This window comes from Hetaerina americana, unplaced genomic scaffold, assembly GCF_022747635.1.
Source record: "Hetaerina americana unplaced genomic scaffold, ioHetAmer1.1.p SCAF_7, whole genome shotgun sequence".
NCBI lineage: Eukaryota > Metazoa > Arthropoda > Insecta > Odonata > Calopterygidae > Hetaerina > Hetaerina americana.
In genome coordinates, this window is record NW_027287316.1 from 64797251 (window position 1) to 64823873 (window position 26623).

Sequence of the window (26623 nt, forward strand, 5' to 3'; positions counted from 1 at the left end):
CAATGTCACATGCATTCGTAGTCGTGCGCGAGGCGCCACTGTCCACGAGGTTAAAAGCCAACTTTAAACACGTATGGTGTTTTCCCTTTGACAAATTCCAAAGAAACTGCGGGAGATGCCGCAACAGTAACTTTTAACGGAGTCATCCGCTAATGTGCATTTTAATGCAACAATTTCAGAGCGTAAAAATCATTCGCCTTGACTGGGACTCGAACCCAGATCCCTCAATATCCGGTCGAGTGCTTTAGCCACTTAAGCTACCGAGGCGTCCTCTTAAACTCTGAAATTTTGGGGCTTTTAAAGGAACTAGATGTTATGACGAAATACCGTACATACAATGTCACATGCATTCGTAGTCGTGCGCGAGGCGCCACTGTCCACGAGGTTAAAAGCCAACTTTAAACACGTATGGTGTTTTCCCTTTGACAAATTCCAAAGAAACTGCGGGAGATGCCGCAACAGTAACTTTTAACGGAGTCATCCGCTAATGTGCATTTTAATGCAAATGATTTTTACGCTCTGAAATTGTTGCATTAAAATGCACATTAGCGGATGACTCCGTTAAAAGTTACTGTTGCGGCATCTCCCGCAGTTTCTTTGGAATTTGTCAAAGGGAAAACACCATACGTGTTTAAAGTTGGCTTTTAACCTCGTGGACAGTGGCGCCTCGCGCACGACTACGAATGCATGTGACATTGTATGTACGGTATTTCGTCATAACATCTAGTTCCTTTAAAAGCCCCAAAATTTCAGAGTTTAAGAGGACGCCTCGGTAGCTTAAGGGGCTAAAGCACTCGACCGGATATTGAGGGATCTGGGTTCGAGTCCCAGTCAAGGCGAATGATTTTTACGCTCTGAAATTGTTGCATTAAAATGCACATTAGCGGATGACTCCGTTAAAAGTTACTGTTGCGGCATCTCCCGCAGTTTCTTTGGAATTTGTCAAAGGGAAAACACCATACGTGTTTAAAGTTGGCTTTTAACCTCGTGGACAGTGGCGCCTCGCGCACGACTACGAATGCATGTGACATTGTATGTACGGTATTTCGTCATAACATCTAGTTCCTTTAAAAGCCCCAAAATTTCAGAGTTTAAGAGGACGCCTCGGTAGCTTAAGTGGCTAAAGCACTCGACCGGATATTGAGGGATCTGGGTTCGAGTCCCAGTCAAGGCGAATGATTTTTACGCTCTGAAATTGTTGCATTAAAATGCACATTAGCGGATGACTCCGTTAAAAGTTACTGTTGCGGCATCTCCCGCAGTTTCTTTGGAATTTGTCAAAGGGAAAACACCATACGTGTTTAAAGTTGGCTTTTAACCTCGTGGACAGTGGCGCCTCGCGCACGACTACGAATGCATGTGACATTGTATGTACGGTATTTCGTCATAACATCTAGTTCCTTTAAAAGCCCCAAAATTTCAGAGTTTAAGAGGACGCCTCGGTAGCTTAAGTGGCTAAAGCACTCGACCGGATATTGAGGGATCTGGGTTCGAGTCCCAGTCAAGGCGAATGATTTTTACGCTCTGAAATTGTTGCATTAATAGACATAACTCTTATTTTATATTTTATTTTGTCCCGGAAAAAATCAATCATCAATACAAATTACCTAATTTTTACGTGCATATCCTTCTCGAAATAAAGTGGAAGTTAAATGACTATTATTGGTGGCCTACCATTAAGATTGGTTTGGGGATGAACAAAGAATAATCATCACAACATTACTTAATTTCGTCAAAAAAGACACAACAAGACACCTCAAAATGCATTAAATCTTTCCTCAAATCCAAAACTTTCGACATCCTTTCATTCTGCCTAACACTTTCAACCTTTTCCTACGCCTAACCTCGCTTGCCCAACGTCCTCCCATCTATCACAATCTTCAACATTCCATCGCCAATCAAAATGCCTGTATTTATACCAACCTTCCAACATGCCTAGTACTTCTCCGACTGTTTTCCTTACCGACCATTTTACCATCTACATCCTCCTCCACATCAATATCACAAAAATCTCCAATCAACGCTTATTATCTTCCTTCCACTGCCCTGTATCCACGCCACAAAAATCACACCCCATATCAAATTTCTAACGGAACTTTTCTTAACATCCTTACTAACTAAACTCACTTGTCTAATTACAATATATACCAGCGTTATTAACATTTATAACTAAAATGGAATTAAGTATCGATAGCATTAAGTATTTGGCAAAATAAATTCAGCAGACTTTAAGTGAACCCTGCTGAGGTCACCATGCACTTTGTTGCACTCAGCCGCTCAGGGAGACTGAAACCGTAATACGGACAAAGAGGGAACGAAGTCAAAGAGAAATAGAAGGGGAAATGGATTGATAGACGATGATGAGGAGGCGGTAGGAGCGATCGCTGAATCAATATACGTAGGACGCGGGGTACGCCGGAGTCCTGTGCAAGAGGGGTGGAGAGAGAGAGAGAGAAATGGGAGAGGGGTTGAACCGGGACTATGGGAATGGGGAGAGGGAGGAGGGTCTTACGCGGCCCATGGAGAGGGGAGTGCCGAACGGGGAGAACGTAACGGGGATTTTCAGGACAGTCGAGTTTTGACCTTTGTAGAAAATAATATGCAACGGGAAAAGATTCTCGCATCTCTATTTCAGTATTTAACGCAACTAAGCTACTGAGCTGAAGGCGTTGAACGTCGGAGGTGAATGAAGATATCAATCATATACATTTACATGGAACCCAGTGATGCTAAGAATGTGTGGCAGGGCGATTTATTCTCCACCATGAATGCACCATTATTATTATTATATCATTTTACAAAAATTTTGGCAATAATATGAGAAGGTTTATAATTGAAACGACGAAAGACTTACCAAAAAACTTTGCATTATCCACCGAAACGCTCAAAATGGACTACAACATTGATATGGTGAAAGGCACTCACTCGGAAGGAAACTTTTGATAGTGATGAGGGATTGGACCGTGACCTTAATGGTAGTGAGGTAGGGGATTACATTTTAGGAAAGTGGAATGACCGCGAGGAGAAACCAAAAGAATTCTGTAGGCGACGGAGTTTAATCATAACAAGCCCTTGTATTAAACACCGCAATAGGCTTAGGTATTAGTGGAATATTCGCAGAGATTCAGAGAGATATCAGTTGAACTATATTATGGTTAGGTAAAGTTTTAGGAACAGTGTGATTAATTCACAGTTTCCCGTTCCGGGACCGGCTTCGGATTCAGATCATAATTTAGCACTAGGGACGTGTAACGTCAGATACAAGAGGTTAAAACAGGGAAGACGGATAGGAAATGGAAAACAGAAGCTTAAATCGGAACAAAAAGGAAGGGGTACTCAGCGGCAGGAGAAAACATTATGAATGAGGACAGAGAAACGGGTGCATTAAAAGAAAGTTGAGGCCGCATAAAAAATAGGATATCAAAAGCCAAAAACGTAGCTATAAGAAGAATTAAGACAATAATAAAGGAGAAAGATAAGGAAACCATGAATTGCAGACGATGCGATAAGGAAGATGGACGAGAGAAGGAAATGGAATAATGTGATCACAGAATTAGGATGGAGGAATCACAAAGAGTTAATAATAAACCGAGGCGAGAAAATAATAGGGCGAAAGAAGAGTGGTGGGAGATGAAATAGAAGGTATGGACAGCTTACAAAGGAAGGGAGGAGGACTAGGGGTAAGAAATCGGACTCCGGCGCCAAAGGTCGCCAGTTCGATTTTACACGATTCATTTTTTCATTTCTATATCCTCTAGCATAGGCTTTTCTCTTTTTGCAGTATTCACTTTTTGCTATAATAATTATTAATAGTGCGCTGTGAAGAAAAAGGAAATCATTTTCAGAAAGTAAGAAGGAAAAATCCGTGAAAACAATCGAAGAAAAAATTCAAGAAAATTAGGAATTGACCCGGGAAATATTTAAGAGAGATGAAGAGAATATATAGGGTAACTGCATATATCTAGAGGACTTTAGGCCACCAAACTAAGACATAGAAAAAGAACATGACATAGATGTGTTTAACTTAGGTTCAGCTGTACTTCGCTGGTAGAAGGAAAGGGAAAGAGAATAGAAATCAAATAAGTCTGCGAAGGTGAAAAAAGATAACATTCTCGTTGAACTGCGTAAGGATTTTGGAAAAAACGTATGGAAGATTTTGATGGGCTAATTAGTAGAATATATAGGGGAGAAATTTGGCGGAAAGATTCTATTCAATCCTTGATGATTCCATCGCAGGAAAGACTGTAGCAACCATATGTGACGACCATAGAACCATTAGATTGATTTCACATGCAACTAAGGTGGTAATTAGAATTATCATTAGAAGAATAAAGAGATAGATAAATTACTACTTAGGGGATGATCAGTTTGGGTCCTTAAAGGGGAGAGAGGTGCACGTGATGCCATAGCAGTAATGAGGTCACTAACAGAGAGGGATACACGAAAATATCGTAGAATACAATCAGGACGTATTTGCCTGTTTTTTTTAGATTTTAAAAGGCGTTTAATAGAGTGAATTGGGAAAAACTGATGAATATATTGCAGAAATTAGGAATAGATTGGAGAGATAGGGGGCTGATTGGCAACCTGTACATGTGTCGGACTGCTCAGGTGCGTGTGGCGGATTGACGCAGAGTCGGGATGGGTAGTGCTACGAAGATGGGCCAGACAGGGTTGTCTATTAATACCCGTTCTTTTCAACATATACTATATGAAGTAGTAAAGATATAAGAGTAATTGCGGGAGGCGAAGAAGCTGTCACAAAATGGATGGAATAAATAACATAGGCGTTCAATATGAATATTAAAGACGCTCCTATGTTCAAGAAAATGAACTTCATTAGAAGAGTACAAGAAGTAATGGTGCCATTGTGAAGAGCACAGAAAAGAAGAGGTGTTATATTAAAATCACTTAAGTTACCTTTGAAAGAAATATGCGATTAAGGTTATGGATCAATTTGAGGAAGTTCTGAGTAAGTTATTTAAAAAAATACTAAGATCCGCCAGGATTATGGATATTTGGTGCTTTAATAGTCTATACGGGATCATTTTCTATGTATGACTTTAGGGCCTAGGGCCATGAGTTGCTTGTCCATGAATCAACAGAACTTCCCCTTTCTTGCTTTCCAGGTCAGCATGACTCAGCTTGGTATGGTGGAGATCTGTCGTACAAATGGTTGTGGTTCATATTTATTCCCACCTTTTCCGTATGACAGAGAACTATTCATTTGGGCAAAATTAACACTTGCTTTGAAATAAGTCTTCCGCCAGCATGTATATAAATGTGCACGTTGAGGTAATTAGTGAATATTTTTCCCTTTTCCTTTCTTCTCCCTTATCCTTTCGTATTTCTCCAGGTACTCGCACCCCCTACCACAAACCTTTTTAGTGGATCACGGAGTATTTATGTACATGTGGTTGAGAGGAACCAAGATGAGAGGCCCTATATTCAAAAATAAAATAAGGTAGATCAACTATAGCATGTTGGAGAGAAATGATAATTAACAATTGCGTTTTCTATTATACAATTTTTATTCACACGACCCGGGTTTTAAAACTTCGTGTCATCAACAGGCGTAAATTACATGCATGTAGGAAAATATATACAATTGTTGATTAGAGGAAGGAGAGGGGTAGGGGGAATTTGGTGGATGGGAGGTGGAGACTGATGGGAGAGGCCCTATATTCAAAAATAAAATAAGGTAGATCAACTATAGCATGTTGGAGAGAAATGATAATTAACAATTGCGTTTTCTATTATACAATTTTTATTCACACGACCCGGGTTTTAAAACTTCGTGTCATCAACAGGCGTAAATTACATGCATGTAGGAAAATATATACAATTGTTGATTAGAGGAAGGAGAGGGGTAGGGGGAATTTGGTGGATGGGAGGTGGAGACTGATTATGTATATAATTAAAATGGCATAGTGAAAATAACGATTTTAAAATGCCATTTCTCTACAATATGGAAAGTTTCCTAAAGGTTAAGTCTGAAACTATAAGGTTCCTAATTAAAACATGTTAAGAAACTAAAAGAACAAGTAGGTAAGATTGTCTGACGCTGATGGATTTATTACGATGCCACACTGTGTTGGCAAATTATTCAACCCAAAATAAGATAAGCTAACTCCTTCATATGCAATATTCCAACATTCGCTTATAACATGGTTCAAATTCACCGCAAATCTCAGTAAAAGCAAACAAAAATAATTGCGGTAAAAACCCTTGTTTCCACTGCCTTTTCCATTCCAGAGATACTAATAAGATAAAAAATAATATTTCATTAAAAAAGGAAAGTACAAATTTACCAACAATTACAACCAATTAAAAAATGTTAGCGCTGAAGAACAATCGAAAATGAACTCAGACGACCATTTTTTATTTGAAAATCAACGCTAGGCCGATAATAGCTAAGAATCCTGAGTAACCCGTGAAGTGAAATCACGGAAAAATCAGCGGGCATCTATTGGCAAAGTTCGAGTAACGTTAAAAAGCCCTCTTAACTCCAATTCCAGAGGAAGATATCTAATTCTTCACCCATTTACAAATGTTGTATTGCATCGCGAAATGTACATTTTATTAGAGAACGAAAAAATTGAAAAACGTGATGATGAATGTAATGGCTATTTGAAAACTAGAACAAATATCGATTAAACAGACGACAATCATTTTGAGCAAATAGCATGAATTAACACGATTTGAATCACAATCATTATGAAAACATACGCGACGTAAATTGACTAACGGTCAAGATATGAAAAAACTCTTAACAAGGTAGGACAACGATAGAATTTAAAACTTCTCTTCTAAAAATTCTAAAGAAACATGTCGGTGGCATAACATGCGCACAGGGAATTCGAAAGCCAGCCAGACCTAGGAAGGCTGGAATAAGTGAGGGGTAGACTGGTTGTGTTTGGTTCCTCCAAGCAATAAAGGCGAAGGACCCACCACACGTGTTTTGGAGAGTCACCCAACGCCAAGAGGGTTAGTCTCCAGGGGAGGACAAAGGGTGTAAGAAGAAGAGCTTTTCCGTCCGTCAGAGGGAAGGTATCGGAGGAGGGTCAGAGCCACAACATGAGGCAGTCGCGCCAGAGTGAAGTTCGGTACCAAGGTCACCATCATCCGTATTTCAATCCTAATATTGGTTCACTACAGCGTTTAATTCATCTATATTCAATATTAATTCCCTCACTCTCATAATTTCTCTGTTTTCTGTCCTTTTTTATTTGGCCCATATTCTTGTTTGTCTCTTCCCTTCCCCGCGGGATCTTCCCTTCAATTTTCCCTTCTGCTATGTTTACAACTACTCCATTGATTCCAATGTGTAATTCACGAATTCATACCTTATTGACATTCAAATATGAAAGTATAACACGAAGAGGACTGGCCTACCATGCCTTGCACATTAAAATTAGTGAAAACTCTATGATTAATAGTTTCAGGCGTATTTTTATGGAATTTTTCCATCCTGAGTTAAAATAAAACTTTGTAACTCTACATGAAAAATAACAAAAACCTCTATGAGCTCACGTATTCCCTTGTATATTGCGTCACGTCGTCCTATCGTTGCCTTTGTATCGTTACGTTACAGAGATACTATCCAGGCTTTCACACAAACACAATCTGTGCAGTGTCACAATTCAAGGTTTTCGTCACTCCTTAGTGCCGACATAAAAAAGTTTTGCTTTGGTAGTGTATCACTTCGAAAGTTATCAAAACGTTTGGGTCGGAAGGTCTATCTAGACCTCGGCTACACAGAGCACTGTTACGCTTCCTCGACACAAGCTCCTTTTCGGAACTGTATTTGTATTTTGGACACCATTTGCCCATGTTTAGTATCCTGTAGGTAATTATTGACTATGCAACTATAGATTGAAACTCCTGAATAACGCCACACAATCTCCAAAATCACTCGCAAGGTTTTCAAGAAATTTAAATGATGAAGTATGTACAAATGTTATGGCGAAAAAAGATCCTTAGCCCACCTGAAGATAAACTTAATTTAAAGACTGTGGGAATGGTGTTAGAAACACCTTGACCAAATGTCACATCTATATATATCCGCCAATTTTGCCTTCCATAGATTGTAGGATAACTCGTATCCATAAATACGAGTTTTATCCAGGAATGTGTCATACCAAGTGTCGTCATATTGTAAAGGAGAGCAGAAATGAGAAAAGAAACAAAGCACACCTGTTTTAATTTAAAAAAATTATACATGATATATATTATGGATGGGACGCGATAGTTCAGGGGTTGAGCGTTGGACTGCTGACCCGGAGGGCCCGGGTTCACCTCTCTAGGCGCCATCAGCTTCACCCTAGCTGTGTGATTTTCCGATATCAGATCTCCCTGGGAAACCATAGCCGGCGGAGTTCAAACTATTCGATTTTAAATATATATATTTTTTTACTTTTGAAGATGTTGTAGAAAGATGGAATAGACCATTCTTTGCAAAGGGGGCATAAACTTCACGGTTTTAATTTTTCACCGAAAATATTTTAAACGCTGTCCAGCGATAATGTTTTCAAGGTTTTTAATTGGCTACAAATACATTCGAAACTTCATGTTGTTCTAATCAAAATGCAATTTACTTAATTGCCCAATTTTACTTATGCAATACACTTAACCTTTTCTTTTGTTTTTGAACTGCGGACTACATCAGAGTAAGCAACAAGAGTTAAAAGAAAAGGAAATTATCAACTCTAAAAATTATTTTTATGAGCATTTAAAAATCCTGAGACATTTAGCAGAATTTATCGCGCAAAAATACATTTCTTTCGACTTATTGGTTCAAAATACGTTTATGCATGAAGAGTTTTTATGATTAAAAAAAAATATTGTGATTAAATTATGAATGAATTATTTTAGTTGATTGGATTAATAAATCACCCTTCTATAATATAAAAATACATACCCGTCAAAGTACATCACATGCATTCCATCTTAATTAACTGAAAGTGACCGAAAACTACTAACACGAAATTCGAAAATGAAATTAGCATGAAAATACGAAATTCAGGAAACGCAAAATATTTGAGTTAGTCCCTTGTACGTATTTCGTGCCGGATTCTACTGTACCAGTATTTCTTCAGACCGCCTACCGTTCAGTTAACCTCAATTGAGAACATACTTGCTTTTGAAGATAATACCTTTTTAATCACATTATTTCAACCTCACTAAAGATGTTCAATAGAGGACCGAAATACTGGCATATGAGCATTTTGTCTAAATATTTTTCGTTTTAGCAAATCTTTCATTGATAATATGAATCCTTTCTTCTTGAGCTGCTCGTTGCGTTCGATTCCATACATCGCGGCCTGTGTACGATCCGGACTGGTGTTTTTATCTGACCAATCAGAAGACTCACCGGCCGATCCTTTGATCAGCCGGCTGGTCCTCTTTCAGTCCATCATCCTCAGTTTGTCCTTCCCGATGCAATCCCGAGTCACTCACCCTCTCGACGACGTCAAGGGCCTTTGTTTGCGAGCTGACCCTTCGTGTGTCCCTCTCTCTTTGTCCGCCAAATCCTTGCACGCACAACCACCCCTCCCTCCGGACGAATGGTTTTCGCATCCGTGGGGCGCATGTCCCGACGAAAGAGAACTACGAATAATCGAAATGCTGCGTGTGCACTACATTTCGAAGAGGAAGGATTTTCCAAAATATGTTCCCTCACGCAAACGCCATGCATCCAAACTCCTTGAAAGGACATGGCCTCGCTCAGGGGTCATAAGGTTCCCTCTCTTGTCCGACGAATGCGCTGTCGGCCTATTGTACAAGAGAATGTACATCTGTGGATCAATCCTGTTCATATGTTTTAGGACAAGACTAGATAGCTTTGCTTCCATACTTATGCTACAGAATAGACTCGATTCGAATAACGAGCTAATTATTTAAGAAGTGCTATTAGAGACTCGGTACCGTTTCTAACAACATTATATTTACGATTTTTACGAGACTTGGATAAGAGACGTGAACAAATGAAAAAAAATGTACACCTATTTTAAAATATACTTTAAATTTTTAATCAATATTTAAGATTTAACTGTTCTATGTAGTTGACAGCAGTGCTCTAGTTTGTTTTCTATTGCATATTTTACTAAACTGATAATACCAATAATTATTTAGATCAACACAACTATATCCACTGAGAAAAATAATCTTTATAAATTATATATGGCATTAATTATATGCATTAATGCACGTATGACATGCATAAATATACGAATAATGTGTCGCATATTCGGCAATGAGAATCCACAACTAAAGAATCACTACACCTCTACTCAAGATAATTGAAAAAAAACGAGCGACAGATGAGAGGTTATTGCCGAAGCAAGTCAGCAAAACACGTAATCCCCCAAACGAATCAATGCTCCAGCTCCACCACGCCCATACTTCGCACGCCATTTCCTGCGACGGCTGAGAAAAGACAAACGAAAAGTGGGCACGCGTGGTTCCTTCAAAGAATATAACAAGTACGACGATGGAAATCGTGGATGAAATCCCGATTGACGCAAGGACCTCACCGCGGCATTTTGCCCCCGAAAAGTCCCCATATTCGGCGTACACATCCGAAAAGAGGAGAAGGGGTCGGGAAGAAAAAGTAAACCAACCTGCAATCCGCAGCGGAAACGTCCCGCATCCCTTGGACGTTAACGTGAGAGGGAGCGGTGGAGGTTGAGAGATAGGATGATCTCCCACCCCACTGCCAGCCCGCCTTCCACCCCGCCAGGGTCGCCATCGCGCATCGACGGGAAGGCTAGGGTGGAGGTAGGGGAGGGGTCGGCAAAGATCGGGGCGACGGAGCCAAAGGAGAAGAGAGAACGGGGAGAGGAGGGGGAAAGAGGGATGGTCGGGACGACGTTGGGGAGGATGGAACCCTGGGGTCTCTCGGCCCGTCACCTCCGAGAATGGGGGGCTCGGGGAGCCTGCGGTCTCCCGGTTAGGGCAACGGGCGATTGGAAGGAAAGAGTGGGGTCGGAACTGTATAATAAATCGGATTTCTGTACCGAAATTAATCACGCGACTTTGGACCACGTAACCTCTCTTCGGCAGGGGTTTTCAGCCAATGTTGCACACTGTTATACGGCGATATTTTTTTATACACGTTAATTCAAAAAAAACATTTTCATTGTGGAATTACGATGAAGGAAATGAAAGATAGAAGATAGTAAAAGTAGTGACACGGAAACCTCGAACAAATGGGAAATAAATAAAAAGTAATACATTTTTGGTGCGCCGTTGAATTTTAATAATTAGTTCACGTCCGTCATGAGTAACATAAGGTTGAAAATCACTGATTTTGAAGTATGGAGTGGACTGATAATTTTCTGAAACTTGGGCTATCGATTTTCAATCACAACAGTTAAAATAGTACTCGAATCGCGATAAGGACAACTATTATCGAAATATTTTAAAATTTTAGCGAGTAAATCGACCTCTAATTGGGACTAAGGGGCCAATTGTGGACAGGACATATTTTTTTCAGCGTCGTAATTGGTTCTCTGGGTACATTTTTTCACCATAAGTTTTAATCCCAAATGTATTGTCACTATAATCATTTAACTTGTTAAAATACTCGTGTTTGAAATAATGCGATTGCAAACCAAAAGAGATTTGGGATTACATTATAGGTACACATCCAGGCCACTTAGTGCGAGTTTCAAACATTAAAAATACGACATTATATGAGTATAAAGTTCATGCGATTAAATACGATTAAAAATAATCGAGCAATAATGAAGCCTAAAAAAATTGTGAAGTCGGGGTCGAAAACATACATTCAGGTTCAAAAACAAAAGTTGAAGGAGAGAACAGAAATAAACGAAAGAATGAAAAGAAAGAAATGTAAATTAAAGTCGACATTTTTGTTTGAAACGCAAGTTTTAAACTCATTTTGGATTATTATTCGCGAAAAATGGCATCGCCTGACAAGTATAAAACGCAAATTCGGAGTTGAACGCACACTACATGGAAATCGTTATTACATTCCATCTATAGTTTTCAAATATTCGAAGACCTTGGTAAACATTCTGCTTAGAGAATCTCATAGCACGATATGGAAATAAGCCTTGTCCGACAATCGTCCGAATTGTCTGACATTGAAAGATTTTAGGAAAGAGCTTTATAAAATAGTTATTTCGAAAGATTCTTTGGCCGGGAATAGTGATGTTAAACATTTCACTCGTCAGGTAATTTGATTCATACATTAACAGTTTGTAGTCGAATGTTTGGAAGGCTATTGAGTTGTTTGAATTGAATAACGGCACGGAATATGCTACCAAATTAATGGTTGCAAATAAACTCTGCTACTGGAAACACCTAAGTAATACGAATTACACAATTAAATCTGAATTTAACTAATTGAATAAAAACCCTTGCTACTAAAGAAAAGTGCCACGGGAGATGTGTTGGGGGTCATAAATAGGAAGTGGTAAACGCGGCAAAGGTTTCTCCCCAAACAGTTCACACTGTAATTACTATGGCACATAGTGATTACAACTACTGGATCCCCACCCCTGGTCGGCCCTGGTTCAAGTCCCGGAGGTAGCAGATTTTTTTCAGTGGTATCCGTATCCCTACTTGCGGTGCAAAGTGGAGAGAACTTCAAGTGACGTAGGCCGTCCGTCGAATGGGACGTTAAAACTGTGTGTAACCCCTTGTGGCCTCTCGTTAAGAGTACGCTGATGCCGACGCTAGGTTTCACTCCAAACTCCCTTGAATTCCTAAATATCCTACTACTAGTAGTATACTACTATCCTATCTACCGAATTATCCACCTATTCGCAATGGCGCAGATGCTCTTAGCAATCTGTCGTTCCCCTAATAACTACTACTACTGATTACATTGATAATTGTTACGAACATACATTCATCATGCTTGACAAACGCAATAATTTGTAAACATTCATAAGGACATAGCCATTACGGCGTGACCTATGATATAAGATACGAACTAGTCCTTCCGTTGAATAGGAGTAATAATACCTAATGAAGTGCCAGAGAGAAATCACATATATTATCCAGCAACAGAATTTTGACAGTTTAAATGAATTCATGTCGTAATTACGCTTTCAGAATCCCAGAAATTATCAATGTACAAGTATGGTTAACTGCCGACAATACCGCACGTTTCAGAGCAATAAAGAGCCGTATAATCAGGGAAATACTTTGAAGTGATTGCACAAAGGACTAAAATTAAATGTTAAATATATTGCTAATGTACTCCACTTACGATATACCGGAAAATACATATCTAAGGTGACGCCTAAAAGAAAATAGTTATTTTCTTACGCATAGTTGGAATATATAGTTATTGTAAGTTGAACGGATTACTACATTTCTCTCACACTTGAATTTTAATGTGTTGAGAGGGTCTGAACACCACTTAGAGAACACTGATTCAAGAGATGGACAAATTAGAAAAAAATCTGCAGTTGCTAAACAAGAATAATATTTTCATGTACATGGATTATACAAATACGCACGTTGAAGTAAATTGAGTATTGCAAAGATACCTAACAATCAATTGCGATTTTACTGGGAACCAAAGGAGAGACTAATCCAAGTTTCATTGGGCCCATTCGGATACAATAACATTAGGCCCATTCATACAATAAAATGATGAATATATCAAAGGAATCGATTTCTGATTAACAGATCGATTTCTCCCTGATTCAGAACGTAAAAATAACTCAAGGTAAAATAAAGAGGTAGTAGTATGTATTCTCTTTTTACGTATTCCTTTTTCTACTCCTTAAAATCCCTTTCTTGCGCGACGGTTCGAAGGATACTATAAAACAACCGCGACTCTCAAACAAAATGAGATCAGATGACCTCCGATTAGCTCCGACCTCCACGCAGCAACTCATCCGATCTATGCAAAATAAAAACACATGCATACATATATATTACATACATTCGTAAAGAAATAATATATCTAGACTCAATTTTAAAACGCCATAAGAAGCACGAGGAACAACAATCTAATGACCAGGCTGATTGTGGTGAGGACGATACCCCGGACATAAGACTTGGACTGCTGTCAAAATTGTAAACGTGATATATGAAGTATGCCCATACCAGCGAATATAAGCTATCCTCCATGAAAAGTCGCCTATCTGCTATTGAGACATATTGACCTTCCGTTAGACGCGTGGGTTCTTCGAGGGCATTGGCCGCGCTTGGTGTCCTGGAACCACGTTAACGTTTCGTGTGTTTTCCTCACATTTCCTCTGCATTTTCGAGCAAAGAATTTAGCATTTTTATCTTTCAAATGCCTCAAAAATAATTATTTAAACGGGCTACACAACGTTTTTACCAGGAACATATGACCTATTGTCGAAGAATATATTAACAAACAATTTGTAAAATAGATATTGTTTTCATGTAATTCGGAATCACAACTAGTTCCTGAAAACTACCCGCTCTTTAAATTCTGTTGCATACTTATTCCAAAAGACAAAAAAACATTACAGATTAGGCGATCGCATTTAGCGGAAAAGTCATTTTTGGCGTAAAGGGAGACCGAAACCGTTTCATTCCCTGCTACCACCAGATTCAGCAATGTGGTCATATTCTTCTCCTTGTTTTGAATTTAATAATTCATAATTGGGTTTTTAAATTTTATAATGATTCATATCTAGAGAAAGACATGATTTATAACCGGAAGTCTTCATATTATATCCTCCTTCTTTGCAATTATCCAGATAGCGCGGTAGGAGTCAACTTGTTACGTACGCTCGCATGTACTTATAGCTACGTACACATTTCCGTTCATGAAAAACAATAATAACACAGAAAAAGTTGTCAACGTGATGGATGGTAAACAGCACAAATTCAGATAATTTTTTCTTTTTCATTGATACGCAAGTTACTTGAGGATAGAGAGGTATAGACCCGAAAGAAAGACTGGAAGTTTTCTTATTTGGAACATTTGCTCCGGGTGTTTTTTTTTGCCATGTAACTACAGATATGTGCTGTCGCATTTGCACTTCAATTTTTGATGAAATTACCTTTATCGTCAGTCCCCGCCAATCCATTCAAAATTTCTTAAAAATCTTGCTTAATAACGAATGCTTTCCCACAAAATTTACGGAAACCTACGTACTCATAATATACGAGTATCGTCAATGCAACAATTTCAGAGTGTAAAAATCATTCGCCTTAACTGGGATTCGAACCCAGATCCCTCGATTTCCGGTCGAGTGCTTTAGCCACTTAAGCTACCGAGGCGTACTCTTAAACTCTGTGAAATTTTGGGGCTTTTAAAGGAACTAGATGTTGTGACGAAATACCGTACATACAATGTCACAGGCATTCGTAGTCGTGCGCGAGGCGCCACTGTCCGCGAGGTTAAAGCCAACTTTAAACACTTATGGTGTTAATACTTTGACAAATTCCAAAGAAACTGCGGGAGATGCCGCAACAGTAACTTTTAACGGAGTCATCCGCTAATGTGCATTTCAATGCAACAATTTCAGAGTGTAAAATCCCAATCAAGTACGAGTATCGTATTTACTCACAAAACAATCTGTCAAAAAATATCACTATTCACAGCAACAGACTAAAAGTAAATTGCTCTCATTCATTCTTTTAAAAAATAATATCCTATAAACAAAATTTTCATAGAGGCTGGAACATGAAATGCAAAACTCAGAAGTAAAAAAAAATAATTAAAAGAATTCGAATAGCTTCAACAAGTCGACAAAAATAATCAACAGATAATTAGTCGCACTGGGTCTAATAGAACCAAGTTCGCGCCACCCCAAAAAGAAGCGTCTCCTGTGAGGGAGTAAATTGAACATTGTTCGCTGTACATACAGGTTCGTTGTATATTGAATTAAGATACGTTAGTGGATTTCCTTGAACCAAATGCTTCAGCAATTATTAAAATGGCAAGATCATCCGAAGAATGTATCAGACCCAAGCGGGTACCGCTAAGGGTTAAATATTAATGTAAGGTATATTGTTCACATATGCTGTAAAGGCAAACAGTATTTTTACTATATATTACCATTAATGAAAAAGTTTTTAGCTGGCTTAACTTTTGCCGTACACAGTAATGTATAAATTCCATGGTAATGACTAGGGCTACATCAATTATGGACTAATATTTGCTGAATACTTTTATAGCAAAATCGATAGTCCTTTAATTGCACAGAGAATACGTTTAATTGCAAAGAGCATATAGATAGTGTTATAGCTACGCTCCATAAAAGGACGAGAGGATTGGGAAAAGTGAGCTGGGATCAGGCCTAAAGCTACTACAAATTAATTTACTCGTATGTTGCACAAATGGAAACCAATCGCTTCTGATCTCCTGGAATTACACACAAGTATGCTCAAATACAAAATATTATTTTTCTCTCAGGAAAGACAAATATTTATCACACTTGCACAGAGGATCAGGAAAAAGGTTTTCACTGAAACTAGGCAATTATATGTATGTTACTTTGAACTCTCCGATCACAGAAGTACACCTTTTTCCGCACAGGGCAGTAATGGATAACACCTGTTTAATTATGGAAATAAAGAATGATGCAATTGGAATGATAGCATTTTCCGGTATTAATATCCTTTAATATTTGCAAGGTTTTGGTGAAACGTTTTTTAATCTAGTGAGAAATACATTTTCCCCCTTCAAATTCTGCTTCCATTTCATAAGTTTTTCATTCCCTCCATTTAATGTTGACCCTTGTAAGACTACATTTTAGTCTTTTTCTTTTCATTTCCCTAATTTTTGTATCATAATGTTTACATCGTCAAGTATAATATATAATAATACTTATACTCCAGGTTTTAGAAAACAGAAGTTTCACTACGAACAAAATCGCGACATGATTCCATGCATAGATTAACAATCAAGCACGTCGAACAGCAGTAAAACCAACGATTTACAAGTATTGTATCTTGTACTATTATGCATGCTATCGCCATCGGTGATTTTTTTCACCGTAAAAATCTGATTTTTCCTAACAGCGGAGAAAAAGCACACACATATGGGCAGTTAAGTTTCGCAAAGGACTCCAATTGTAGACTATTTACGTTGCTAATTAGACATATCATCATAGCAGATGTGCATAGTTTCACCTCGGCAATGACGGTACATCTGCATTCGCAATGCTTATATTTTCCATATTGATGAAATTTTACGTAATTATATTGGCAGGGCGAGTATGTGCGCAGAGAAAAAACCGAAAATTAATAATCACAAAATAAATGAGTTGATGGAGAGTTCACAGGGAACCAGGTCTTTTATCCATTCTTTACCCACAAAAAAACTCTCTTTTCAGAGTGCGGATATGAATTCTGTGACCGATGCTAAATATTAGAATAGAAAGGATGGATACATAGATGTGAGGTGATAAATACATTTACAACTTCAAAATACGAAAGATAATTTCATGATATTATGAAAGGCAGTTCTGTCCATGAAAAAAATTACAAATCATGGTTAATCTTCGAGTACATATATTTAAGCGACGCAAGATAAACTGTTCGGACCATCCTCAGTATCTCGTGACCTAGCTGTTTATTTCACCAGTGCACCAAAGCGCTTCGAAAGTGACTCCATTTACATCCCACTCTCATTCATGTGACCTTCAATGCAATTCATTAAATATTTCCCAAGGAGAAACTATCCCAAGAATACAAAAATTCTGCCATGATTTTAAGTGAATACGTAACCATTTCGTTAAATGGGGGGTTGGGATCATGGCGTACGTGACAGTAATCAAGTCCGATTCGAAGAAAACATTAACGCACCTTTCGTCCCTTCGCCTTTACCTTATCGTCCTCTTGGGAATCCAATGTCTCGTCGATAACGTATCACCTTGAGAGATTGGGCAGACCTTTAAGGGACGAAGCCGACCGTCTCATGGCGACTTGATTAACCGAATACGTGTGAATGAGGACTCTCATCCATAAGAAATGCCAGTCTAAAACTTGTATTACTTAAAATACCGTGGTATATTTCTAAATCTGAAATTTACGGCCACCAAAGCTATCATACCGAGCCGTGAGATTACATTTGAGAATCATTGAGGGCTTAAATATCTCGGAGTATTAAGACAAATCATTTTATCCTCTCAATTCCTCCTGCACACTCGTAGTTGCCCTGGGGTATACCACTTCAATTTTGAAATTACTTTCTCTACTACTTTACTAATTTACTCTACTAATTACTTTCTCTACTTTCTCTTTGAAATTACTCGCAATACCTCATTAATACTTCAAAAATTAGTCAAATCATAAACACTGTAATCAACCCGAAGGTCGATTTGGTAGGTGATGGTAGAAGTCACCCATTACTAAGCCGAACGCTGCGTGAAATTTCCCACATCAGGGGGCCCGATCCTCTCCCCGTGCCACCTATGGTTTCCCCGGCGGTTCTGATACCCCAAAAATCACACAGCTCGGATGAAACTGAGGGTTCCCGGAGGTATGTCCGGGAATTGAATCACGGCTTTCAGATCGGTAGTCCCACGCTCAACCTTTGGACTACCAAGTCTCTCCAAAACTACTGTGTAAATGAAAAGAGGAGGAAAACTTTCGAATTTTATTCTTTAAATAATGAAGGCTTTCAACGATTTAATTAAAACATTTTACCATTACTTTTCTCGTGGTATACGAGTATGCGCATCTTTTAGAGAATAACATTTGGTGTACAACATGGTCAATATATTTCTGATAAATAGTGGCGGTCCATAAACCGATTTCCCTACATCCACACTTTGGCTCAGTTATCATGATTTCATTCAGGGGGTGAAATAGTGGTATTGCTCAACATTATAATTACGGTTTTTGGGGGTACTTATACACGTAAATCGATTAGATGATTACACGCTCTTTAGATATTAGACCAGGGGAGAATACTTTGCGCTCATGGAAAATTTACAGTGATTTTTATCGCGTTAGGGATAATGGTCCAATTCTAGTGATTATTCACTGTAATGATGTAGATTTATTCATAATTTATTTATTTAAACAAAAATAATATTTGTAATGTTCACAGGGTTTATTACAGAAAGACCGGTCTTATCGCTAAGGCGACCATCATTAGGCGATGCTGTGGCACAATTAATGATGTCGACTTCGCGAAGAAACCGATCGTTCATAAAAATACGCAGTGAATCTTTACGAAGTTTCTTTTGTGTTTTAATAATAATATTTTCACATTGTTAAGCCCAAAACTATAGAATTTATAATTTGTTTTTAAATATTTCGAGAAAAACCTAAATTATACTATTCATGATGAGAATTCCTAATTTAAAATTATTTTGTTTTCATGTTTATCAATGTCATTCAATTCGGGCATTTGCACCTGTTTCATTATAAGTTGCTGAAAATATTCTAGAATTACAGACTTATAGGCTTGGATTTCAATGCAAATTCCCAAAAATAATGCTTTCAAAAAGTCATATCCTAGTACCAAAATGTCTTTGAGCTCCACCAAACTAACAGACTCCAAACATAACTAGGAGAGTTTTACGAAATATTAAAATAATAACCTCAGCATCGAAAAATTCCTCTCAAAAACCTCATAATAATCCTGAGTAATTAACCACACTATTATTGAATAATTTTCATTTGTTTACTTACATTTGTTCACTGCATATTACGAACACACTTTAAATGATAAAATTTAAATGGATCGTCGCAGATATATAAAAATGTAAGTACATAATATAATGTGTTGTAATCACCAGCAACTACCTTTATAGGTAAAAGCTATTCAGAAACAGATTTCTCTGGTGTACCTATGCATCATTATCTAACAAGCTGAACTCAGAAATTGGAAAAAAAACGGCCGCATTTGAAGAGGAAGAAAGTGCTTTTCCATCAGAACAACGTATCTTCTCACACTTTGGTGGTCGCCATGGCTAAGTTTCACAATTTGCACTTCAAATTAGTTGATGACTCACCGTATTTACCAGATCTGACCCCCGACGACTTTTTCCTGCTTCCTAACCTTAAAGTTTTGCTTGGAGGACATAAATTTCTCATCGGACGAGGAGGTTATCGCATACGTAAACGCCTATTTTGCGGATAAATACAACTATTATTTGGAAGGGTTAAAAAAGTTAAAGAGCATTGCCGCAAAAACTTTTATCGACTTAAAAGGAGACATATGTTGAAAAATAAAAATAAATTTGAAGAAAAAAATGTCTTTTATTAGTTAGGTCGGAAACTTTTCAGACTATCCACGTGTATTCCACATCGCAAATGAAGTATTTCAAATATGTCAGTAAACGTATTTAGTGGAATGAAATTATTGATTTTTCTTCAACATTGATTGCAACCTACTAAAATTTTCGTTTAAGTTTTGATTAGGTTTTTCGAAATAAGCTCTATGGCACAAGTGATGGATCAGGACGACATTGTGGAATTTTACCAAAAAAATGTCACTTACTAATTATATTGTTTTTTTTTTAGTTTTTATTATATTTTTACCCTCATAATGATGGAATTCCACAAAGTTAAACCTGAAACTGTTATATTTATATTAGCCAGAGTTTACCAAATGATTTTATGAAAAAGTTTCACCATGGTATAGTCGGAGCATGATGTAGCAAGTCTATAAATACATTCGACCATTCCTACGCCATTTACCTAAGATCCTAAAATGTTTTAATTATAACATTCTACTCCAGGAGTTTTAATTATTTAAGAAATGAGCTCTCTTTCATGGTATCAGTTTAACTCGCTATAATTTAGGCGAAATTAAGTTAATTTTATTAGAAACAGAAATGGAATGTAACTTGAATGCAAGGTACGTACATCCTACATTACATTAGTATACGAAATGGAATAGAACATAGTTTCTTTCCACTCGCGTTCTGGAGGAAGTTCCGAGGAGGTGAGGTATTTGAATATTTTCCGTCAAGAAAGAAAAGAGTCGTCCACTCCCTATTCATCTTCCTTCCGCCCCTTCCCAAAAATCCGCATACGTGTATGTTTTCCAAAAAAGGCTTCTTATTCTTTTCTCTTCATTCTCCCAGCATTTTCGGCTTACGTTTTTTTTATATCCGCCCACAAAAATACCCCTTCCTCAAACTCTCCCGCATGGCAGAAATCTAAAACACTAGGATATTAGACCAATCACAGTTAGCATTTTGTACCGCATAACATCCCATACACGCTAAGGGTACTCACTGCAAGAAAGGAAGTGAGGACGTCACAAAGGCTTATTACATCACAGTTTTATAACATAAGCTATAATTACCCTAAACCGCATGCGAATATGTGTAATACAAGAAGAAATGACTAGCGGCTAATAGTACATGTCTAAAATCCAAATATACGTGATTTTTTCATTAAATTGTACAAATGAAATGTACTACGGCTGTACGATAAGCAAGAGAGGAACAGCGGGAAAAAGAAAGGTGGCGATGGAAATGTGGGGCGAGAGAAGAGTGATTAAAATGAAATGGGTAGATTAAATTATGAAGTAGTGCATCGAAGAATGGACGAAATCAGAAGTTCAGGAGGGATACTCAAAACTATTAAGGGGTTAACTAATTAGACACATCCCCAGGCACCATAGTTTGATGAACACCCTGCTTGAAGAAAATATGGCAGATGGAGAATAATAGGGGAAGGCGAAGGACAAACTATGAGTAGCAATAAATGGAAAATTTCAGTGCAAGGAACTCTCCGCCCTTCTCTCTCTCCGCAGGCTCTCCGCAAATAAATGTAATTGCTGAATCAATGATAATGCATCGGAATTCCCCTCGGCCTGTTATTAATGACATTCAGTAAGCGCCATATATAAAATCTAGAATGGAAGCCACTTCTTTTACAGTAAGACTTAACCTATTTCAAAAATGCAATCCGTGCGAGTGTAAATTAACTCGTAAAATAGAAGACCGTATTGAATAAAGAATTTTAGAACAGATGAAATATTGGGTGCTGCACTGATATTAAACCTTTCATGTCGCGCACACATATGAGAAGAATATCCGGGTCAGATTTAAAGAAGCTAGACTTACTCAGACGAATTTGTAGGCAAATTCAAAGAAAAATTAAGAGAGAGATGTCACTACGCTTTAATTAGGCTACATTAGGAATACTCGAAAAGTATTCGAGAACCATGAAAGAAAATTTCTATTCTGGAACTGGAAAGGTTCTGGGAAAATCCTATAGGTTTGCTAATAATTGCTTATAGAAGAGAGTATGCGTGATGAGTACGTCGGAGGAATTAGGTTTGGGAGCCACTTGAGTCACGATGAATGAAAGGTACCAGACACCTGAGTATTCTAGCGACACCGATGAAATTATTATGACACCAAATTACTATATGTGTAGATCCTATCACAAAGATAACATGCTAGAGATGAAATCCGTCACAGATAGATTGATGCACTCACTCTTCCTTCGCACAATAGACGATATAACCACAGGCCATCATGACAGGATCAAACCGAATCCCCGAATACAATTATAATATGTACAAGTAGAAAATCCTCTCGCGTGAGAGTCTCCACGTTTTGACGTTTCGATGCTCGACTCGGGCATCCTCCTCAGGACAACAGTGAAAACGCTTGACGAAGACGACCCTTACCTTTAAGACGATGCTATAATCGAGCATCGAAACGTTGGCCAGAATGGAGACTCTCACCCAGTGGAAGATCCGATAGAAATTTCTACACGCAATACATCAGAAAAGCACCAAATCTTACTTCACACCAATTATTACATAATGTATACGGGCATGTATGTGAGCATGGGCTCGAGTGTTTTGAATATTTACTAATATATATTTTAATGACTTTATTAACCAATATTTCTGCATGTATAGCTGATGCTCTACCACCCCCCACCACACGCCCTTGCGGCGGCTTGTGAGGTATGGCGTATATAAAAGCTGACATTAGAGAGAAACAGTTTAACTCCACATTACATCGGTTGGTGAGAGCATGATGGTGAGATGATAAGGGAAATAATTTATCAAATCAATTGGCATAAGAATTTATTATCTCACTCTTAGATCGCGATGATATTAGTAGGAAAGCCAGTTTAAAATTAATCAAACTCTTCGCAAAGACACCACTGTTCTCCTCGTCACTGCCTTATAATTCCAAGAAACAACGAGAGATGCCGCAGCAATAATTTTTTGACGGAGTCATTTGCTAGCATGTATTTTTACACTCTGAAATTTCTGCATTGAACTGCCTAATAAGTTTCATCGACAAATCAAGTTCTCACATTGGCTGGTCACCAAGCGTTCTGACGACACTTCCTGCCAGTGGACAAATCAATCGCGTTATATAAAGAGTTAATTTACCCCGAGGTCAATTTCTTCATGAGGTCGTCTCGTATCTAGATAAAAATTAAATTAAATCGCTCTATAATTTAGGCAAGGAGGTTACATTGTCGGATTGCATAGAAGGTATCACACTAAACAACTAATTCTAAATCTTAATGCAACAAAGGGTCAAAATCATTCGGTCAAAATCAAAATCAGCGGTCTCACCCGCTGTTTTTTTGAATATTTTAAAATCTAATGTCCCCAATCTCAGTATTTATTCATCACCACGAAAATAAAAAAATTAATAAGTCAAAGAAGATGATAAAATAAATATAATAAAACAAATGCAATTATAAACCTAGGATCATTGCAAATGGAAAGTACCAAATACTAGGCAGGACTGATTACGAAAACGTGAAGTAAGGAAAAGAATGGAAATGGACAGTGATATTAAAATCGTATAGCTTTGAAAATATACCTGATGATGTCGCCTATGCCCGAAACCGGTACAAGGGTAATAAAGTTTTTTTTCAATAAAAATTTCACTTATTCAGTGGGTATAAATTTTAAGTTCACGTTGAAAACAGTCGAATTTATTTACTTGTATGAATAAACTACAATTGAGATCAAACATAACGTACACCATTCTCACCATGAACGTGGTATTATGATGCTGACGAATTGATTTATTCCCGCTTTTACCTAGAAATGAACTCGGGTATTTCTAGAAATAATACACTACTTCAATGATATGGGTTCATAGGTCATTGGAGAGCTACAGAATATCAGCCTGGTTTATTTCAAAAAACAATAAATATTGAAAAACTATATTTCAATACAAATGACCTGCTTTCATCGACGAGTGAAGCATTACTCCTAATGAAACCATCGAGATAATGTGTACCTCTGACTGCTTCAACGAATTGAAACTCACTTTAGCAATCGCGGGGAAAATAACTTGGGGACCATTTTTCCTGGACAACGTGGTTTGACTAAATTTGGGGATTGGTATCAATATCCCCGAAAAAAGTTACACCGAAGTAGCTTCACTCAAGCGATCAATTGTTAGGATAAATATGCTCGTCACATGTGAAGTTTGAGTGACGATAATTGGCACCACTATCCAGTGAAGAAATCCTAACAGATATGATTTGAAAAGGTACCCACGGCTAAGAGGCACGGCCGCACTCTTAAATAGAGGCCTCTCAAAATTGTATGAAATTAATCGACCCAGGGAAAGTGTCTTAATTTGAGATGATCCGGCAAATCAACTGGAGCCCCCCCACGTAACATACCTAGAGTGAAACGAGAAGTAAGAGAACAAGTTTAGGAGAAAGGAGAGGAAATAGAAACGGAGTGGAGATGGATGGAGAGTGAGTGAGTGGGATAGAGAGAGAGAAAGGCGGAAATCGCATTGGCCTCACAGTCGCAGCGGGAGTCCCTTCATTCGTTGAGCACACGACGCACGAAAAGCCAAGCCGAAAAGAAAACGCTCGTACGAGAATGAGGAGCATGGAGCAAAGGGAAGGAGGAGGCGAGGGAAAAGGTTGAGATAGACGGGAATGAGGAACGGTGGGGTGGCGTCGGATTGCAAGAGGCATGTGAAGGAGGCGAGGGGAAGGGAGAAAGAGAGAGAGAGGGGGGGCAACACACCCCCGGCGGTCGGATGATGCGTGCGGGGCGAAGGAGAGTCGGCATGGGCGGCGAGGGTGAGAGGAGGGAGGAGAGGATTGCATGGGACGGGGAAATGGGAAGGGATTACTTTACGAGGGAGGGGTAGGGGCCAACCACCCTCTCCGAACCAAGAGAGGCAGGCAGCCCCCTTCTTTCCTCTCTCCTTCGCTGCACTCCACCCCCACGGCTTCCCCCCCTTCGCAGGTTCTGGTCCCAAAACCAAAACTCCCCTCTCTCTCACTCTCGGAGCCTCCGTCCCCACCCCCTTCCCAACTCTCCTCCCTATACCCTATCCGACCCACCGGCCCGCCGCCGTCAGCTCCGGGTACGCCGGGGGCTATCACGTTCGCGTCTGAGGGAATGGCGGCCATTTTGAGGTGGAGAAGGCCGTCTCGGTAGAGGGCGAGTGGATTGAGATGGAATAGCGGGTGGAGGCTTGAGGGAAGGGAAGGAGCATTTGATGGGGGTGAGAAAGACGGTGGGGAGGGATGGGAGAGGGTTGAAACGATGAGAGTGGAGCGGAAGCTATATGATGGTGAAAAGAGACAAAAAGATGACGACAGTATGTATTTTTCAGGAAGGAATTCATTTTATTTATTAATCAACAATGACGACCTAGCAGCCTAGTCCATAAACCCGAGCGGTGCGATTCTGGGCACAAAAAAGACGTGGGGAAAAGTGGTGGGTGCTGGGAAAGCAAGAGATCAACCACACGTTTGTCCCAGGTGAGTCGTATCATGCCCGCTTTAGAGATGAAAAAATTGTAAAAAACTACCAAACAAATGTCAAAGCGGCCTATTGCAATAGTTTGATAATAAAAACACGATAATTTTAACAATATTCAAATCTTCTGACTCTTTTCACCCAGCTTCACCTTAGATTTTTCTACCGCTGGTTTTTGCGATAGTACCGTCGAGATTTAAATTACGACGAGCAGCGATTTTTTAGTTCCAATGTTCTCACTCTATTGACCTAGGAAAAATAGAATTTTTAACACTGAGTCCCTGATTATCAGCTAAAAATTCAATAAAATTTGCTCGTGTCAAAGCTACTGTCCTATTAGTTTCAGTGCAATGATTTATGAGGCTGAAATTTAATTAAGGTATTATTCCTTCCCCATTATTAGCAAAGACAACATCTGCATACAAATATTGACTCGTGGGAAAACTATGCATAGTGGAAATGAATGAAGTATATACGCGTAGACTAAAATAGGCTGGATCTTAAGGTTGAGTTATCAAATAGTTCTATCCACATAATTATAGTTATATTTATTTGATAAACACACAATTTATATTCATATATATACACTGTTTAGATTTCTGCTGAGAAGCAGAGAGGCTCCTATTTTCAAGGTATTTCAGTGTACTTAGGGAAAAGATAATATCGGGGAACCTCTGGTCGAGTAAAATGCACACTAGCCTGCAGACAACTTACGCTCATTGGAGTGACCGCTTTTCTCAATCGCACGGTCAATGAAAAATTAAGTAGTTAGTGAAATATCCATTCATTAAAAACTTGTTTGAACCAGCACTGTATTATAATTGGTGTTAACCTTTGTATTGTAATGAGAGAAATTTCCTCTTTCACCGCACAACATTGTGGAAACGGATGTATTTGTGTGAATCGAGCACAAGCGCGAATGAAAATTAAAATGGAATTAAAAAAATATATAAAAAGGCCATTGTG

The 26623-nt window shown here is 38.6% G+C and overlaps 1 protein-coding gene and 1 non-coding gene across 2 annotated transcripts in view; both read right to left on the reverse strand.

The window, feature by feature from the left end:
- The window catches only part of LOC139696866 (uncharacterized), a 565035-nt gene that overhangs the window by 483848 nt on the left and 54564 nt on the right, over positions 1-26623 (reverse strand). The gene's annotated exons all lie outside the window — the stretch shown is intronic.
- On the reverse strand, positions 15171-15243 carry TRNAS-GGA (transfer RNA serine (anticodon GGA)). Its single transcript has one exon. It is a non-coding gene; the product is annotated as a tRNA-Ser (tRNA).